This window comes from Neofelis nebulosa, chromosome 16, assembly GCF_028018385.1.
Source record: "Neofelis nebulosa isolate mNeoNeb1 chromosome 16, mNeoNeb1.pri, whole genome shotgun sequence".
NCBI lineage: Eukaryota > Metazoa > Chordata > Mammalia > Carnivora > Felidae > Neofelis > Neofelis nebulosa.
In genome coordinates this window covers 25,143,484-25,164,143 of record NC_080797.1, presented here as the reverse complement: position 1 = coordinate 25,164,143, position 20,660 = coordinate 25,143,484, and the positions used below count along the sequence as shown (strand labels likewise).

Sequence of the window (20,660 nt, the reverse complement as noted above, 5' to 3'; positions counted from 1 at the left end):
CCCTGTCAGCACAGAGCCCGATGCGGGATTTGAATTCACGAACCGTGAGAGCATGACCCGAGCCGAAATCAAGAGTCGGATGCTTAACCGGCTGAGCCACCCAGGCGCCCCCAAAATGTTTCTTTTTAAAAAGCAAAAAAATCTTAGAATATCATGAAACTTTGTAACTGTTACCCAGCACTGAAGGTAGGGTAGAAAAGAAAGGATCTGATTGGGGTTAAAGGTACACAAATAATAATTGAAATCAAGTGTTTTGCAGTTTAACTGTGAATGCTTTGATTGTATTCTGAGTTTTATTTGCCAAAGACCGGAGAGATCCCAGGAATAACAATCTAGACTGTATGCAGTTTGGAGGCAGTACAGATTTGAAGTGTTTTACCATAATATAATAAAAAAAAAAAAAGTGACGCTTAAAAAGTAAAACTGCTTAGAAAGTGGTTCGATGAGGTCATCGGCCTTAAAGTGATCCACAGTTATGGGTGTGGCTACAAGAAGATGTACAGCTAGGAGTCTTTGCCATTTCAGTTCATACTCAGAAGCCAGGCTTGGCTATTAAAAGTTCTAGAAATGTGTTCGTGCTAGTTTTTTATAAAACTGATACTGAATCTTTATTTTCTTTGAATTATGGTTCTCACGGGCTCCGTGCAGCCTGAGCACTGGATCACGTACGTCTCACGTCGTTCTTGTCAAGACTGTGTGTCTTGTCCAGTAATTTGTCCATTAGCGGGAGGCAAAGCCTGTCTCACACTCTTGTTAAAATGGAGGAGTTGGCAACATTACATTTTGAAAATCGGGGATTTCACTTGACAGGTGACCTCCATCCAGTTCTCAGATGTGTGGCGGAATTTTGCCCCCTGGTTAGTATTTGTTCTTTGATAGCTGATGGTTCCTCCATACGCCCTTTTCCCGTCCCTTGTCCCCATCTCTCCCGGTTTAAGTGCTGCTTTGCTCTCCTTTCTTCTGAATTCATTTTGTTGACAAGTCACACTTTCTCTCCAAGGTTTCTCAGGATGTTATTCATCCTTCCTAGTCAGGGAAGAAACATCCATCTTAAAAGCATATGGTTCATATTGGTTGGATGAATAAACAAACAGCTGTACTCTAAGTTTTCTGTAGGAAAGTTCCATAAGCCCATTTAATTGAAGTTGGGCTCCACTGACGCTTGAATTTGGACATTTACATCTTGACAGTTTGGTGTCAAGACTGCCATGTCGTCCTAGTTGAGAAAGCATTCCTAAGTGTCCATCATTCGGAATAAATCCCTACAACCGCTCAGGACCCCACGTGGTCGTGACTTGACCCAGCTGATGCTTTGTAGCAAAGAAGGCGTCAAGCACAAGGAGAGACAAGTTCCAGAGATACTTCTTTTCCTCCTAAAAAGTAGGGACGGAAGAAAAGAGGACCAGGGAGAGATGTAAATTTTTTTAATGTTTGTTTATTTATTTTTTTTTTTTAATTTTTTTTTTTCAACGTTTTTTATTTATTTTTGGGACAGAGAGAGACATAGCATGAACGGGGGAGGGGCAGAGAGAGAGGGAGACACAGAATCGGAAACAGGCTCCAGGCTCTGAGCCATCAGCCCAGAGCCCGACGCGGGGCTCGAACTCACGGACCGCGAGATCGTGACCTGGCTGAAGTCGGATGCTTAACCGACTGCGCCACCCAGGCGCCCCTAATGTTTGTTTATTTTTGAGAGAGAGAGAGAGAAAGAGACAGAGTGCAAGTGGGGGAGGGGCAGAGAGAGAAGGAGACCCAGAATCGGAAGCAGGCTCCAGGCTCTGAGCCGTCAGCACGGAGCCCGACGTGGGGCTCGAACTCAACAAACCACGAGATCGTGACCTGAGCCAAAGTTGGACGCTTAAACTGACTGAGCCCCCCCGGTGCCCCGGGAGAGATGTAATTTTAAACTCCCGGAGGACCGGAAGTTTTTTCCTGGGTGTACTTGGCGTTGTTGATGGTGCCTGGCGCGTATAGAAGGTGCCCCGTTATTGCCCTGAGTTCATGACTCTTGGACTTTTGGAGGCTGTGTGGTGCTTGGGGTAGCGTTGGACACTGAGAGGGCAGCTGGCTCACTGAAGATTTTCCTGACAGTTCTCTTCAATTCCTTTTCTCTACACACAGAAACCCCTGAGTCCTGTCTTTTCCACCCCCTGAAAAATCTCTGGCGTCCATTTCCTCCTTTCCTCCTTAACACTGATTTCTTGGTACCTCTTACTTGGACTCCCAAGTAATCTTGTTCAGACATAGCATGGGTTGGTTCAGAAACCTGTGCTCATTCTCCGTTACGTCCAGAACAGAGTTCAGCCTCTTTATTTGAGTCAAGACTAGCTAGCCTACCTGTGATTCCAACCATATATTCATTAGACTACTTCGCACATCCTGTAACCTCTCGATTTCCACATACCCTGATTTTCTGCTGCTTTGGCTGTCTGTACAAGGTCTGTCAGGGTTTTTCATTATTGTATCTATTCATTAGCTCTTACCCTTGACCTAGGAGAATGGTAATCACATTTTAATGTGACTAAATGTGGTCCCTGGACCCCTTGCATCAGTGCTTGTTTAATACAAAACAAAACAAAAAGAGCCCTAGACTCCCATCACAGGAGGATCTGATTCAGGAATCTGGAATGGGACCCAGTGATGTGTATTTATTTGTAGCAGACAGTCCTCCGTGATTTGGATGAATTTGCTCCTTGGCCACCCTGAGGAACAGTGCCTCAGGGTCAGGACTTTGTCCAGCCCTCCCGACTGGAACGCGGCTCCCTGCCCTGTCTTCTCTCCTCCGTGTGCTTGCTTCTGGCCCCCCTGGGTCGCCTGTACTCCACTCGTTGCCACTTGTATTTGGTCCTCCCACTGAAGTAGAGGCTCTCTTGGCACGTCTTGTCTTTTTCTCACTCACTAGCATAGGCCTGACTGTCATTAACTCATTTTCTAGACATTCTGAAGTATAAGATTCTTGTAGGAAAAAAGAAACATCTCACATGAAGTTTCTTCTGGGAAATAGGAATCATTTCCGTACGTAGTTTGTTAATTTTTCTAGGAGATGGGAAGTCCTTGTATTACAAAACCATAATTTTTCTTTTTACGTTTAACAATGTATATTCTTGAATCTTGGATGGAAAAAGTAAACCATCGGGAAAAGGGTAGAGTTAGCAGATGAATAAAAGTAGCCTTTTTTGTTTGCTTGCTTCAACTAATGATTGGTGATTAAATTTATTGATGCAGATTGAAATGCAGAAAACAAATGGGAATGGTTTTTAAACCTCTTTATGGCTCTTTTTTTTTTTTTTTTTTTTTCTTCCTTCAGATGAACAACTGCTTTATAACCAGTCTTTGGAGCAAGGGATGGGGTAGTGGTATCACAGCCTGGGGTTTTAGCCAGCCATTCATTTGTTAGGAATAACTTCGGGTGCAAACACGAATGTTTTCTTTCCCAAGCTCCCAAAGGCAAACATTTCCTTTTCTGGTTAGTTTCATTATGGGTAAGCCAAATAGTTTACTGTGGAAGAAGAAAAATCTAAGATTTACATTGCTGTGCTGGCTTAAGGTACCTTCCTAATTCTTAGCAACGAGCTCACGGGATAACACGTCGTTCAGAAGCGGTCTCCTTTAGTACTGGATCGAATGTTCGTGACGCTGTGCCTTGCAGTATGTTCACTGGGGCCTGCCGCGGTACAGATGAGATACCCTCTGGAACACCTTGTGTGACTGTAGTCGGGGAATTTGGTAACTTCGAGGACTAGAGACGGGAGACAGGGCTTGGCCGGGAGCCGATAGAACTGCAGATACGGAGCAAACCTGACAAAGTGGCCAGGAATCGTTGCCAGTTAATTGTTTTGAATATTTAATACACAGTGACTTACTCAGAAATAGAAACACCGTTAATGGAACTGGTCATATAGGGCAGGAAAGTGTGAGTGGGAGGGACATTCTAGAGCTTCCTACTTTCTATAAACACTTTAACTTGTCAGCATTAATACAACTTCCTGTAATGACCAGTCTTTCTTTGCAATCCCTGAAACCAAAGCTGGGGTTTTTTGTTGTTGTTGTTGTTGTTGTTGTTGTTTTCTTTTCTTTTTTAATCACGGTACCTTCAGTTAGACTTAGTCTTTCTTACGCAAGTGGTACAGGTTGTGCTCCATGACGGTGACGCTTCTCCGAGCTGATGAGGTGGTTTATCCGTGAGGACAGAACTTGTGTCAGTCTGTGTAACAGAGTAACTGTTTAGCCTCAGGCATTGATCTGTGCCGAGCAGCCGAGTGCTAAGTAAAGGAGGAACTTCAGTTTGGGCTAAAATACTTATTTCTTTATTTGTATGGCAAAATGGATTTGAAACACTATAGAGTGAGAGGCACTGGTTTACTCTTTAGCAGTAATTTGGGTTGGCTTTAAAAAGTGAATCAATTACCATCGTCTGTTGAAAATACCGTGTGTCTGTTAGAGAAACAATTGGTCTGTTTTCCTTTATGAATAAATTCAAATCAGGACTTTGACTTCCAAGTTGCAAAAAACCTATTGTCTACTGATTCTAGGATCACGGTAAAATATCTCCGCATACATAACAAAGGGATTATATGTAACATTAAAAACTGTAGAGATTTTAAAATTTAGATTTCTATAGATAGAATTTCCTTTTTGGTGAATTTGATCAGATGAAATCTGATCCACATCTTAGAAACCCAGAGTTACAGGACTGTACGTTAAAAACAAAAAGAAGGGGCACCTGGGTGGCTCAGTCGGGTGAGTGTCCGTCTCTCGATATTGGCTCCGGTTGGGAGCTCGCAGTTGTGGGATCGAGCCCCGCCTCGGGCTCTTGCACAGAGCCTCGTTGCGATTCTCTCGCTCCCTGTCTGGCTCTCTGCCCCTCCCCCACTTGCGTGTGCATGTGCTCTCTCTGAAAAAAAGTAAGTAAACATTTAAAAATAAGTAAAAAATAAAAAAGAGGGTGCTTTGGCATGTGTTTATAATGTTAATACAATTTTGTGAGATTGTGTGCATGTGCGTTTACATGGATACGTATCTCTTGATATATTGTGTCAGTGTGTTCGTGTTTATATCTATAGCTTAACTAGCTATGGGATGTTTAGGCTCTGGGTGCTGAAGGGATATTGTAAAATACTGTGCTGCTTTCTCTATTATTTTTATTGCTAAATAAAGCTAGTGGTATAGTAATTTATGTTGCTCTGAAAATGTTCATTAAGCAACCACGGGATGAAGCGAGGAAATCGTTTTGTTGTGAAAACGAGGCTTGAGTTTCAGAATTCCGTACTACAGTACATTTAACCCGGGAGAAAGGGTTGTGAGCTCAAGTTGAAGAAAACCGTAATTGCCAAAGGCTTCCTGGATGGAATATTCCCTCTTCGTCTTTCGCAGACAGGCAGAGGCCCCACCAAGCTGGGGTACCTAGTCCTGTTAGCCCCAAACAGGTGCCAGTTTCTTTCTCCAGAAAATTAATTCAAGGGCTGATAATTATATCACTTTTTAATACCTTATGTTTTATGAAAATTGCTTTGTACCTTTTAAAGCCCTTTCAGCTACATTGTCATATAATCCTTTAAAAAGCTGAGAGGAATAGAATACATGCCGTTGTCTCCATTTCACAGATTAGAAAACTTAGATGCCGAGAGGTTTCTTGATACTTTGGTTCACAGAGCTGGTAAAAGATGGTAGTATGGACCCTGGACCCCTGATGTGCTGACTGCCGGTCCACAGCACTGGGCACTGAACCATTGTGAAGCGCTCAAGCGTGATGTCCGTGGAGCATTCTTTCCTTCCATGCCCCGCCTCTCTGGCCAACACGCATACACACAGATAATTAACACTCCCCTAGAGAGTTCTCTTTTGAGTATGTGTAAGGTTTTATTAATACATCGGGTGCCTGGGTGGCTCAGTTGGTCGAGCATCCGATTTCGACTAGGTCGTGATCTCGTGGTTTGTGGGTTCGAGCCCCGCGTGGGGCTTGCTGCTGTCAGCGTGGAGCCCGCTTCAGATCCCCTGCCCCCTCTCTCTCTGCCCCTCCCTGGCCCGTGCTCTCTCTGAAAAATAAATAAACATAAAAAAAAGAATACATAGCGTTGCACTGGTAGTCACAGTTCCTGCGTTCTGAACTTGCGTAATATCCCTGTGTCATTCCTTTCTTACTTTATTAACTTAGGTCATAGTTATGATGTAATAATCTTAGATGACATTTAATGGTAGAGTTACTAACTTAGCGGTACAGTTCATCCCCACCGCCGCTCGTCATGATAAAGGCTGTTTGAATCTTCACATCCTTGAAAACTACGTGTACTAGTGAGCCTCAGCTGATGTTCCGTCAGTGAACGTGGCTTTTAACGTGTACCCTGAAACATGAGAGCCTAGTGGCAACCAGCGTGAAAGGCAGCTATGTATTTTTCTAAGAAATTGTCATTTGGGAACGGGCCCGTGTCCAGCACATGGTTGCCCAGATTTGCACTTGGTGTGGAGAAGGGGCTGTCGGGACACCTGTGCTGTTGTTTCATGAGCTCCTTTGCAGTGTTTCTTTTCTTTTCTTTTTTAAAACGTGTATTTATTTTTGACACAGAGAGAGACAGAGTGTGAACGGGGGAAGGGCAGAGAGAGAGGGAGACACAGAATCTGAAACAGGCTCCAGGCTCTGAGCCGTCAGCACAGAGCCTGACTCGGGGGTCGAACTCACGAACCGTGAGATCGTGACCTGAGCCGAAGTCGGCCACTTAACCAACCGGCTGAGCCACCCAGGCGCCCCAGCTTTGTAGTGTTTCTTAGGTAGCTGTCACAGTTTTTATACTGCTTATGAGCATTTCAGATCGTGGTTTGTGTTGGTTTTTGTTCCAGTTAGAAACTTCCTTGCTTGAAAGTACTGTGTGTGTGTGTGTGTGTGTGTGTGTGTGTGTGTGGGCTGTATGATAGAGTTTACTTTTGTCATTGTGAAAAAAAGGGTTTTTTTTGCAAGATGCCTTTTTTCAAGAGAATTTGTTAACATCCACATTAGCAGAGCTTTATTAGAATGGGTTGATAGGTATCAACGAAATAGTAATACTGTTTTGAGGTCAGGACTTCAGTGGCCTTGGCTAAAGTTACCAATCTGTTGCAACAGTAGTTGTTTATTTATCTTAATCTTTCCAACTTAATCGCTTTCTTCTTTTTGCAAAATGAATAAAAAAGATTTTTAAAATCCGTGCTGTCGATGAACTTTTTTCATCCCCAACTATTATAAAATAGATGCAGAAAACTTGAGTGGAATTACTCTTCGTTGACTTTTTTTGGCTTTAGGTCTAAGTCATAAGACCTGTGTAGTTGGTATTTGCTCCATGTATCTTCCAAGCAAATTCGAAAATAACCGTATTCCAATTTACCGATTTATTCATTTCACATGTTACAAGACATTTTTACAAACGGTTTTAATGTGACGACCTTAAAATTCGCTGCGGTTACCTGCTCTACGGTTGGGAAACATGGAACTAGATGGTGTGAGTTTGAACAAGTCCCCCAGCCTTTTCTGTTTCTGAAATTGTAAAATGGGGACTGTCTGAGGGCCTGCTGTTACCAGTTGTTGCAGAAATTACGTGAGATGATCCATGTAAAGCCTCTGGCGCAGTGCCCGGCTCATATTAGCCATATTATTAACATTAGCTCTTGGTGTTCCTCATACGCCACATGCACATAAAGTAGCTTTTTACATAAGTAGCTTTTTAAAAAAACAAATTCCTGTAAGCATTGATTTGATTCACTCTGTTGGTTACCAGTATAAAAACCCTGAGTTCTAAAATACGCGGGCTATGACTTCTGTTCTCACTAGACCGGATGTCGTCTCTACTGAAGGGAACCGAGCTGGCACCGCGCTGTTGGGTCCTGTTGCCTTCTCCTGTCACTTTGCTTGGTTTTCAAGCTGATGTGTAGGCGGAACGCATCAGATCCTAGCTTCCTGCTGGCGACGTGGAGGTGACCTCTGGCATAGGTGCAGGTGCCCCAGCCACTCCCACTGAATGTGCGTGTTTCTTTTTCCTTCCCTCCTTTTCTGTGTCTGTGCGGACCCTCTGCCCACACACCTGCACGCCCCCCCCCCCCCCTTCTGTTTCCTGGGCCTGTAGTTGGTAGAGGCTCTGCGAGGATGCCTGTTGAAGAGGGTATTTGGGCTTCTTTTCCAAGGATTAAAAAAAAAAAAAAAGTTCCTTACAAAATACAACGATTTTTTAAAGATTTCATGTCCCTTTTTGTGAGATTTTATAACTTCTGATCATTTCGTATAAAAGCCAACTGAAAACACTAGTCTAACAGAACTCTGTTTTCTTGGGGAGCAAAATAAGCAAATTTCAGATTTGCTCCCCTAAGGAAAGAAACCATGTTACTGATTTCGTCATTTAAAAACAATGTTAGTCAACAAACAAAACCCTTTAGCTAAGATGTAACAGTGTCTTTGGGTTCCTTGAGCCAGAGAATAGGAACCCTTTAGCCTGCGAAGAGAACTTTTCTCCTCTGGGTTACAAGAGCTGGACTAATGAATAATTGGTGCGCGGACGTAAGAGACTTTCACTTTCCTTTTCAATATCCTGGTTACTCTTTTCTTATTCACTGGATAATCTATTTAAAAGTTATTTTTCTGGGGGCGCCTGGGTGGCGCAGTCGGTTAAGCGTCCGACTTCAGCCAGGTCACGATCTCGCGGTCCGTGAGTTCGAGCCCCGCGTCAGGCTCTGGGCTGATGGCTCGGAGCCTGGAGCCTGTTTCTGATTCTGTGTCTCCCTCTCTCTCTGCCCCTCCCCCGTTCATGCTCTGTCTCTCTCTGTCCCAAAAATAAATAAAAAACGTTGAAAAAAAAATTAAAAAAAAAAAATAAAAGTTATTTTTCTGTTAAATAAGACAGACTGACTAGTCGGACTTGCATAGAGTTGTATGGGCCTCCTGATAGGAAGTGTGGTTGTATCCGTTTATTGATACAAAGTAAAAGGAAAACTCACGGAAGCTACTAGCAGTGAGCAAACCGCACTAGGTTTTCAGAGTTGCTGAAGAGTCACTCACAAGTTACGGCCTGGTCAGCTGTGTGCCACGAGAGGCCTAACAAATGAGAAGATTATGCTTTAAATTGTCATTCAGATATAAGATGGTCTCTAAATTCCTATTTTTTGGGGCGCCTGGGTGGCTCAGTCGGTTGGGCATCTAACTTCGGCTCGGGTCATGATCTCACGGTTCGTGAGTTCGAGCCCCACATCGGGCTCTGTGCTGACAGCTTGGAGCCCAGAGCCTGCTTCAGGTTCTGTATCTCCCTCTCTGCCCCTTCCTCTCTCATGCTCTGCCTCTTTCTCTCAAAAATAAATAAAAATTAAAAAAAATAAATTCCTATTTATTGATTTTTTTTAAAAACCTAAGTAAGTGAATGTTCTATATTCACAAAACTGCAAACATTGTTTATCCTAGTTGAAATATTTAAAGAAGAATAATGTGATTTAGCCAGTTAAGATATTGCAGTACTAATAATTTGCTAAATTTTTTAAAGTTTATTCATTTACTTACATTGGGGGAGGGAGACGGGGAAGGGAGAGAGAGATTCCCAAGCAGGCCCCATGCTGTCAGTACAGAGCCCGATGTGGGGCTGTGAGGTTATGACTGAGCCAGAATCAGGTGTTGGACACTTAATGGACTGAGCTTAATGCACTCAAGCACCCCATGATTTGCTATTTTTAACTGTTGCTAATTACTACCTGTGCAGTAAAGTGTCCTTGTTCCTTAGCTACAGTTTCAAACGTTATAGGGACTTCATACCATATAGATGTTACGCATTTCAGTTCTAGACTAGGGCAAGGAGAATTACATGTACTTGCTTCATTTTTCCCTTGACTTTTTGAATTAGGAGCAAATGTAAACCTTTCTAAGGTTAGTGTTACAATTTAGTAAGAAACCAAGGTTTTCATCTGCGAAACAGCAGTTTGTACATTGGGCCGTAATGTAAGATGGCTTTGTTTTGAAAAAGAAGGCTCTTTGTTTTGTTTGTTTAACTTTCATTCTGTAGAAACACAGTCTTTTCAAGGGAGTGTGTATGCTCATCTTCTGTTTTTATGTGTAATTGTATTTTGTGCTATATGCAAGTATTAAGGTTTAGAGCACTGCTTTGCGTGTCCGTTTTGAGTGTCCATAATCTGAATTCTCTTCTCAAATAGGGAACGTGGAGAGCAAACCAAGAATAGAATGTGGATGAGAAGGCCTTGAGCAGCAGATTTTTCAGGAGATCCGTTCTTTAACAAGTCTGATAATGTTAACTGGCAGCTCTCAGCAGCCATCCAGTAGCATTTAATTGAACACCTATTAACGACCAGGCACTTGTTTGCAGGCCAGACGGTTGCTAGTGAACCAAATGAAAGCGATCTCTGTTCCCACTGGCCTTGCTTAGGTGCAGGAGCCTACACTGATAGGCAGACAAATCAGTAATCACATGCAGTGGATACTCTGAAGGACAAGAAAAGGAAGCCGTGAGGGAACAAGAGGATGGTCTGAGGGGGGACCTGTAGGTTAGGACCCCACGGACGCGAAAGGGTAAGCCAGGTGAGAAGAAGGAAGGTTCGGCAGGCAGAGGAAGACCGTGTGTGCGGGACGTGTGTGGGGAAAAGCTTGCCGGAGTGTGGAAATTGGAGGCAAATGGGAAGAGCAGTCGTCAGTCCGTAAATATTTATCGAGATCCCCTGGATGCAGAGCGGTGCCCGAGTTAGGAGATGAGTGCAGAACGAGCTGCTGGTCACAAGCGGTGGCCGTGAAAATGGAGAGAAGACTGTGGACTTGGGGTACACTTTGTAGGGCAAATCACGGGGATCTGATAAATTGGATATGAGATGGCGGGGGGCAGGGAGGCTCGTATGTTAAGGGTGACTCAGGCTTCTGATTTTAAGAACCAGGTGAATGGTGGTGCTTCTTGCTGAAATGAAAAGATTGTGTGAGAAAGAGATTTGACAGAGAAGATTAAGACTTTAGTTTGGGCATGCTGGGTTGAGATCTCTGTGAGACGTGGGTGGAATCAAAGTAACAGTTTGATACATGAGTCTGGAATCCAGAACAGAGCTTTGGGCCGTAGGTAGAAATTTAGGAGTTCCTTGTATTCAGGTGATATTTAAAGTCTCTAGAATGTGTACCCAAGGGAAGGCAGGGAGTAAGAGAGAATTGGGCTCAGGACAGCATCTTTAGGAACCTGCAGACCATCTGAGAATATTCAGAGAGGGGGATGCTGGCAGAAATGGCTGGAAAGGTGGAAATTCAGGAACGTGTCATGCCACGGGAGCCAGAAAAGTGTGTCAGTGAAGAAAGTGGACAGAAGTGCCACCTGCCACTGAGGCCTAGCAAGGTGAAGACCAGCGTGTTCATTGATTTTGGCAACAGGAGGGCTATTGCTGTGGCAGGTGACCTGGGGAGGGGGAAGCCAGGCTGGAGGGGCTCGACGAAGGAAGAGAGGTGAGGAAGTAGAGAAGGTTCACTTGAAATTAGCCGACTGTTCTCATTTCCCTTTTGCTGTACTTTCAACCATCTGGCTTAGCAGGCTGGGTTTTTTTCAAGCCTTTTCAAAGTTCAAGAGGACATTGTGTTTATATCAACCGATTTCTTTGAATGTCACTGTCTCAGAAGCAGAGTTAATTCCACTTAATAATGTTAACGTTAGGCCAGAGAAACACAGAAGAGTTTTTCACTCTGCTTGATAGTTTTACTTACGACCGTATCCTATTTAGTGAGGGCAATAACTTGGCCATTGAATAGCGTTCGTTCCTTCAGCAGACATGTATTGAATACCTGTGCACACCATGTTCTGGGCTACGCAGGCCCCGGGGACTCAAGGTCACCATGTCTGGTTGCCTTAATGGAGGCTTTGAATCTAGTGGGAGCCGGATAAGTCCCCCACCAGTGGTTGCCCGTGATGTGATAAATGCTATAGTGTCCTGCCTTTGCTGATCTTTTTTCTGCCGAGAATACGCAGAATCACTAAGTGTTTGCTAACCTAGAAAAGACCTAAGAGGGTACGTGGGTCCAGTCCACTTCATTTTGTACATAAATCATAGGGTACGTAGGTCCATAGAAGGTAAAGTCACAGCTCGTTTTGATTAGAGCCACGATTCAAACTCGGGCCGTAGGACCCCATGGCCCGTGCTGTACCCACTGCGCGCTTTCCTGCATCCCTTAATAACATGATTAACTGAGCAGAGATTTGGAAGCGAACTGCTCTGCCAGTATACATTCTGAACTGTTTCCCACATTTGTCAGTATTCGGAAACACTCGCAGGTCGCGCTGCTTCGCTGGCTGACCTGATGAATTGGCAGAGGGTGAAGGGACGGATGGTAGTTAATGCTCTTGCGGGCGGTGGGGGGGGGGGGGGGAGGGAGGGGGGCTTCTCTGTGGGCAAGAGAGTTTAGGATGATGGACTGAACACTAAACTGGGAATAAAGTGATCTGGGCTTTTCCTCTCCTCTGCTGTGTGATTCTAAGCATAGAATTAGTTTATGAATGTTGATTGTTAATGATAATTAATGCTGCGATTGTTGCACAAGGTTTGAGTTGTGGGGATTTCAGGATGCATTGTAGCACATCATCACAGAGCAGAACTTTCCATCTAGTGTACGTTCACGAGGATTCTTCAGGCCCCTCTATTGAGATAGCTGGGGAATTGAAACTGTATTTGGGAAGTGGGTTCTGGATTGGAAAACTGTATTCTTTTTTACCTTTTTTTCAACAACTGAGGTCATTGCTTTTTGAGAATCAAAAAACCAAAAGTACTACCGAAGAAGTTCTGGCAGAGCTCAACGTTTCTTCATGCTGTTGGGATTGTCTATGACCCTTTTTAAAAGAGTATTTTACCTTTGAAGAATTTTTCAGAGCTGAAAGCTCTTGTTTTTTTTTTTTTTTTTTTTTTAGTTTATTTATTTTGAAGGAGAGAGCAATCAGGGGAGGGGCAGAGAGAGAGGGAGAGAAAGAATCCCAAGCAGGCCATGTGCTGATAGCACAGAGCCTGATGAGGGGCTCAAACCCATGAAACGTGAGATCATGACTTGAGACGAAACCCAAGAGTCAGACACTTAACCGACTGAGCCACCCAGGCACCCCAGAGCTGAAAACTCTTATGCTTTATAGTGTTATCATTAGGTGGAAACTGAAAAGTAAGAAAGTTGTTTTTGTTTTTTGAAGGAATTCCTTACAGGCTCCAGAATCCAAATTAGCTTTTTTTTTTTTTTTTTTTTTTTAAGTTTAAATTTTGTTTTATTCTTTTATTATAATTTTTTTTTAATGTTTATTTATTTTTGAAAGAAAGAGAGTGTGAGCAGGGGAGGGGCAGAGAGAGAGGGACATGCAGAAACCGAAGCAGGCTCCAGGCTCTGAGCTGTCAGCACAGAGCCTGACATGGGGCTGGAACTCACGCACTGTGAGATTGTGACCTGAGCCGAAGTTGGATGCTTAACCGACTGAGCCACCCAGGTGCTCCTAAAGTTTAAATTTTAAAACATATTTATCTATTGTAGAAAATCATCCAGTTAGTCCCTTAACTACCATCCTAAGACATCTTTATTGACATTTTGGTATATTTCCTGCTAATATTTGAATACAATATTGGATGCGGAGATAAACTTTTCTATACTTTCTGTACAATTTTATATCCCATTCTTTTAACGTTGCAACATTAGCATTTCCTGGAGGAGGTGATTTTCTCAGAGAACCGGTAAGGCATTCATCTAGAAATGGATGTGAATTATTTGAATGGAAAATTCTTTCCTGTATGTATATTTTTATGAACAAAACGTGGTGCTGCTTATTGGTAACATGGAGTATGGGGTAAATCTTACTACGTTGCTGCCCAGTTGAATAACATTATATACTGTGTGGGAACTAGCCCCTCATCCCTGCCGTATTAAACTTCTTCCTCACATGTAACATTTGTATTTAAGTTTTAAGGAACGATTTGAAAAAGGAGTGGAGTGACCTCCACTCTGAAACCTGTATTATTTTAAGGAAGGGTTGTCGTTCTTCTATAATGTTTGGAGAATAATTGATATTTTAAGTTAACAGAATTGAACAGCTTTTATGTATAAGGTACATATGCTATAAGGTACATAAGTCTAAGATACAGATGTGTCTGTAAATACTCAGCATACAGCTAAACTTTTTTCTCTTTGGGATGAAATGTTCTAATGAAAAAAAGTCAGGTTCTTCTTTTTTGTGACTTCTGTGGTAGAATTACTAAACTGCAGCGTACGTTTTGTGTTGAGTGTGAAATTGGGATTTGGTAGGACTGTAGGAATACTCTTAGAAAAATATGTTCATTAGCTTTAAATTATTTTGGTGAGAAGTCTGATTGAGAAACCGGATGTAAAAAGGAGTTTATTAATTTGTGAGCAATGGCAAGGAAAAGGCAGTTTACAAAATAAACTGATAACTTAGTTCTTTCCAAAAGTGTCCTATTTTTAATTTTGTGCCCTGGTTTGTTTTTATAGCTTACATGTAAGAAGAAATGGAAATTAATTGCCTAAATTAGTCAAACATTTTGGGGGAAAATTATATCTAGGCTATTATAAACTACCTTAGATTAGTTTGGAAAGGTATTTCCTTTGGAAAAAAAATACTTTCAAATACTGGGGTCGTTTTTAATGTTGTGACTGACTAATTTTTGGCTCTTGCGGCATTTTTAAGTGATGCACGTAGAAAACGCTAGCAAGAAACTTGAAACTGTGCATTCACTTGAAGTCTACTGAATATTGACCTGTTTTCCTTTGACAAGGAAGAGTTGCCTGTATATTTTTGAATATAAGTGAATGCTGCCTTGTTCCTTGTGAACCAAGCAGGCATGGGTGGTAGTGCTTTAAATATGCTCTCACGATACAGATGATGCTGTGACCCTCTTCAAAACCTGTGCTGTGTATCCCATCAATACTTCATAATCCTTTTTTTCTAGAGGAAAATGAATAGGGAAAGTCATTTAAAAAAAAAAAAAGGTAGGTCATCTCAAAGATATGGAATAATAGGGTCTTTGAGAAGAGTGGGCAGAGTGGAGTGTTGGGGGGCACTAAATGGAGGAAGAGGTGGGGCTGTTCCGTGACACAGCTGGGGGGGGGGGGTGCCCGATGTGCCCACCCCATGTAGAGCTGGCCTCTTTGTCATGTTTAGTTTGAAGACCAAATTAATGGCGGGGAAAGACATGGAACCTTTTGTAGAGATGGTATATTTCAAATATTTGGATGGTTGTAAGCTCTTTTCATTTTAGAGTCATTTTGAAAACTGCGAACAAACTCTTACAATATCATTAGGCCGGCTAGTAGGTATAATGTTAAGAAATTAAGTATAATGTTAGAATCTTAGATTTTAGATAAATAGTGTGAGCAGAGCAATATGGTAACTTTCATATTTCATGTGACTCTGTGAAGAAAAGAAAGAAAGGACAAATAAGATGGGAAATTGAGTCTTTGAATAATAAAAACTACTACCTTCTGTCTTCGTTATTAGCCACATCCTTAGATTGACACAGAGAGTCTTGATTCATTAACCAGCTTTCACCCCAGACTTTTCCGGTTTGTACCTTATTTATATTTGGCATTTGAGTTTTAACTGTAAGCCTATATAAGTAAATGCCAGGTGGAAAGGCTTACATTACGCAAAGTCTGTTTGTAGAATGTTGTCCTAAAGGCTTCTTTTTTTAAAAATTTTTTTTCAACATTTTTTTATTTATTTTTGGGACAGAGAGAGACAGAGCATGAACGGGGGAGGGGCAGAGAGAGAGGGAGACACAGAATCGGAAACAGGCTCCAGGCTCCGAGCCATCAGCCCAGAGCCTGACGCGGGGCTCGAACTCACGGACCGCGAGATCGTGACCTGGCTGAAGTCGGACGCTTAACCGACTGCGCCACCCAGGCGCCCCAGTCCTAAAGGCTTCTTATTTAGATATGGCTTCACCATGATATTTGCAGGGCTGAAATGCTAGTGTCTACAAATATGAATTACTGATTAAAAAACATATAGGTCACTTTTATATTTTTTTTTAGCTTTTTCAATTTTTTATTTTAGAGAGAGAGAGAAGATGCACACACAGCTGGGGAGAGGGTTAGAGGGAAAGAGAGAATCCTAAGCAGGCTCCATGCTCCGTGGAGAGCCCGATGCGGGGCTCCATCCCACGATCCTGGATTCATGACCTGAGCCAAAATCAAGAGTCGGACGCTCAACCAACTGAGCCACCCAGGCACCCCCCCAAAAAACATATAGGTCACTTGTAAAAGCAAATGGATGTTTCCTTTTGAATGGATTTCTCCAAAAGTATGCTTAATGAAGCCTGCCTAACGAACACTCGGAAAACTTTGATCTAGCTTAGTTTGGGGAATTAAGAGACTGATGAGAAATAAAGAAAGGCATGTTACGCGCATACCGAAACCTTATTGTGGCGATCGAGGCGATGCAATTTGGCAGTGTGACTTACAGGTGTAATCAATTTGAGGAGTAAACCGGCTTCTAGTTTTCTCTCATCTCTTGATCCTTTTTCCTCTTTGAAATATTCCAAACTTGCAAATGGAGACCGACTTACTATGCATGGAAAGTATGTAAACAGCTTTAAGCCATTGGACTTAGCCATTTCAGAACACAGACATCTATTTTGTAGTTTACTGGTACTTCTTCGGGAAAGTTTTGCTGTTTATAGCACCAGCACTTTGCTGGTTGGTTCCCTATATAAAGAGAAACTGGAAATTAACTTTGAGGTATGCTGTCATTTTCAGAATCACATGTATACTTAGATTTCAGAAGACAGTGTCTCACTGCTTAATTACCTTGGTAATACAGATTTTCTCTAATATTTCTTGTACTGTTATGTTTATTTTTAAAACCGAAAACTATTTTAGGTAATGCTGGTCTCATAATAAAAGGTTTCAACACGTAAAAATGGGATACTTTTTAATTCGCTTATTTTTTCCTAAATGACTTTTTTTGTCAGTGTTTTCTGCCACTTACAGGCATGCTGAATTGTCCTGCAGTTAAGTTCTAGACACTTTACAAGCTTAAACGATGCAGTTTATTTAGTAGCAAAGTAAAATCTTATACATTATTTAGACTTTGCACTTGATCGAATTTCATCTGACCTTTTCAGCCTGCAGGGTAATTCTTACCTGTTTATCAGGTAAAAAGGTAGCGTGCTAGGGACTCCTGGGTGGCTCAGCCAGTTAAGCGTCCGACTCTTGATTTTGGCTCAGGTCATGATCTCACAGTTCGTGAGTTTGAGCCCTGTGTCAGGCTCTGTGCTAACAGAACCGAGGCTGCTTGGGATTGTCTCTCCCTCTCTCTCTGCCCCCGGCCCCTCCTTCTCTCAAAAATAAATAAACTTAAAAAAAAAAAAAGTAGAGTGCTTCCTATTAAATACCTTGCGTTGCTTTACCTTACCATGCAAAGTATGGGTGTCTGTTGTCGAAGCAAATTCATTTTGTAAGTTTAATTGAGGTTTTAAACAAGTTCTTTAGGATCCTATGCTGAAAGCGGCAGTCCTGATTTTTCTCATTTGTGCTTTTATAGCAGTTTAACAGTGTTCTAACTGGATTACCAGGTTCATCAATTTTTGACCATAAAAATCTTGGGGCGTTAGCTCTGAAGGCTGTGGACTATGAGAGGCATTTGAAAATAGGCTCTAGGGATGTGGACAGGAAGGCAGCTAGAATGGTAGGAAAGTATGTCTGAGTGAGCAAACCAATAAAGAGAAAGAAAGAGAAGGCTCTACTCGTAGGCGTAATTCCACTGTTTATGTCGCAATTCAGAGCTGTCCGTTGAAGGCCTGATGTTTTCTACATGTAAGACCTAGTTGAACATAAGTGATACTCGAAACCTACTTTAACAATAAGATAAAGCTAAATAGGTCTCTACTCTCATTTCTTAATATTCTTGGCATTTTTGCAAGGCTTAAAAAAAACCCACAACTGATTTTGTGTAGTCAACACCAAAAGTCTTGAAATGAACATAAAAGCCAATTTTGAGCAAAACGAACGTCTGGATCTGAACCGATGCTGGAATGGCTACATCAGAGCCCCTTTTCTTGGAGCTCGTTAAGATTTTGATTTGGTAGATCGTGGTGGGCTTGGGAATCTTCTCGCAAGCACGTTAGAAGTGCTGAGGCACTGCCAGGCATAAGGCCGTGGGTCTGGAACTGGAGTCAGAAAGCTTTCTGAAAAGGGCCAGGTAGTATGGGGCACCTGGGTGGCTCAGTTGGTTAAGCGTCCGACTTTGGCTCAGGTCCTGATCTCACGTTTTGTGGTTTTGTGAGTTCGAGCCCCACATCAGGCTCTGTGCTGACAGCTCAGGGCCTGGAGCCTGCTTGGGATTCTGTGTCTCCCTCTGTCTCTGCCCTTCCCCCACTCGCACTCTGTCTCTGCCTCTCTCTCTTACTCAAAAGTAAACATTAAAAATTGTTTTGGAAAAAAAAGGGCCAGGTAGTGTGAGTGTGATGTTTTGTTTCATTTTATTAAAAAAAAAATTATTTTATATTTATTTATTTCTGAGAGACAGAGAGAGACAGAGCACAAGCAGGGGAGGGGCAGAGAGAGGGGGAGACACAGAATCGGAAGCAGGCTCCAGGCCCTGAGCTGTCAGCACAGAGCCCGACGTGGGGCTCGAACTCACGGACCACAAGGTCATGACCTGAGCTGAAGTATGATATTTTAAACTTTGCATGCCAACAGACAAAATTAAGGCCATTATGTAGGTATTTATATAACGAGAAAACAGATTTCTACAAGTTTTTTAATCAATGAAATTCAAAATAGAATAATAAAATTGTGGACAGTGTTTTGCAGTATAGGTTTACTAACGAGAAGAATGGGATTCTTTTGGGGATGGACATTTTGCTTCATAAGGGCTTCAAGTGTTAGTGTTTTCTATCATGAAAATCAACTGCAAACATTCATGAAGGCTGATTTGTAGCGAGATTTTATATAGTTCATCCTTAAAAAGAAAAGTCTGTTCACACAGGTGGGTACTGCCACCCGAGCCTGTGACTTTAGTTGAGCACAGTCATTGCTTGGAAGACATCTCTGGAATTGTTAGATTCTTCTCAACGCTGCCTCTTGGCACGGCGTCCCTGGCATCGCAGGTTATCACTTCCAGTGGAGGGTCAGGCAGCAGCTCCTCCGTGCACAGGGAAGTGGATTTTGGAAATGTGAAAGCGTCCCTTTTACTCGCATCGGGCTCTGAAAGATGCTGCCGGAACTGTCATCTGTACGTGCGCTGCCAACGTGAGCACTGGAACTGCCGTTTAATTTCGGAAAGATTGATCTGCCACAGACCTAGTGCGGGGATGGAGGCCTCACCTCTTGTTTCGCCTTCCGACAGAGAAATCCTGCAAAGCAGTTCGACATTGCCTCTGATTAAAATAATGCCACTTGTCGAATTACCACCGTGTAAGTTTTGCAAAAACTGCTCGGCCTTTTAATTTGGGGTTGAATTCCTTAAGGTGTGTGTGTCATCAAGTCCCTAAAGCCAGTTTCCACAGCCGTTCAGTGGTCTGCAATAGGCACAGGAGGTAGTTCCTGTTCATCCGTTCGTTCCAAAAATCTCAGTAAAAATTCACGTCTGCTAAGTTCTTGAACCGGGTAATAGGACAAATCAGCGTATTCAGCTTCTGTTTCTTACAAAAATTCATGGAACCGATGACGGCTAAGTCCGTGGGAGTCAATTAAATTTATTGTTGACACTTCTGGTTCAGTAACACAAGACAGATCCGTATACTTGCCACAGAGCACCTAATAATACAACGTGTGGTCATTTTGACGGTCTTTCTAAATTTGTCTTTTTTCTGCTGCGCACATATTTTGACTACCATCAGTTGTAACACCCTGTGGCATATCATAATTGAGGTTGTGCTGATTGAGAGTTTTCTCAGCTCCCCTGAAAGTCTTCCCATCTGTAGTTCTCTCACGCGGACTCTTCATACAGGCGAATTCTCTAGTCCCTGTAGACCCGGCATTGATTCCTAGAGTAAAAGACCACTGAGCAGTCAGTGGTGGTCCTTGCATGGCCAGCAAGTCTGAGCTGCTTGGAAACTGTCATTAGTTTCAGTCTCCTTCCATCTCTTACTTGTGAGGAAATCTTGCTGTGATGTGATGAACTTTTCCCTTTTAAATGTTGTGGTTTTTCTGATTGTCCCTTTCCTGTGAGTTGGGATAGTTTTTGTTTTTGTTTTTTAATGTTTAATTTTGAGAGAGAGCGCTAGCAGGGGAAGGGCAGAGAGAGGGAGACGCAGAATCCGAAACAGGCTCCAGGCTCTGAGCTGTCAGCACAGAGCCCGACGCGGGACCCGAACCCATGGACCGCGAGATCATGACCTGAGCTGAAGTCAGATGCTTATCCAGCTGAGCCGCCCGGGCGCCCCGGAGTGGGATGATTTGGAAGAGTGTTTAGTCTGGTGACGTTGACTACATCGTATTCTCTTAGCGTAGCCACCATGTCTGTGCATAGTAAACACAGTGCTGCTCCATTGAATTTTGTTCAGCAAAACGATCCACATCCCATCGTGCCTCAAAGGCGGGACATTAAAAGTCCTCTCTTGCTTTTTGTTTTGACGGGTATGCGCTAGTAACAACAACAGAATCATGAGGCACTCACGGCGACATTTGGGACATTTTCAGGCTGTAATTGCATCAGTGCATCGTGTCGTGCAAAGTGAAGAGAGCTACACGCAAG

General features: G+C 42.8%; 1 protein-coding gene across 1 annotated transcript in view; it reads left to right on the top strand.

Annotated features, from left to right (window-relative positions):
• Window positions 1-20,660, top strand: part of GNA13 (G protein subunit alpha 13) — a 44,057-nt gene that overhangs the window by 3,765 nt on the left and 19,632 nt on the right. The window lies entirely within an intron of this gene.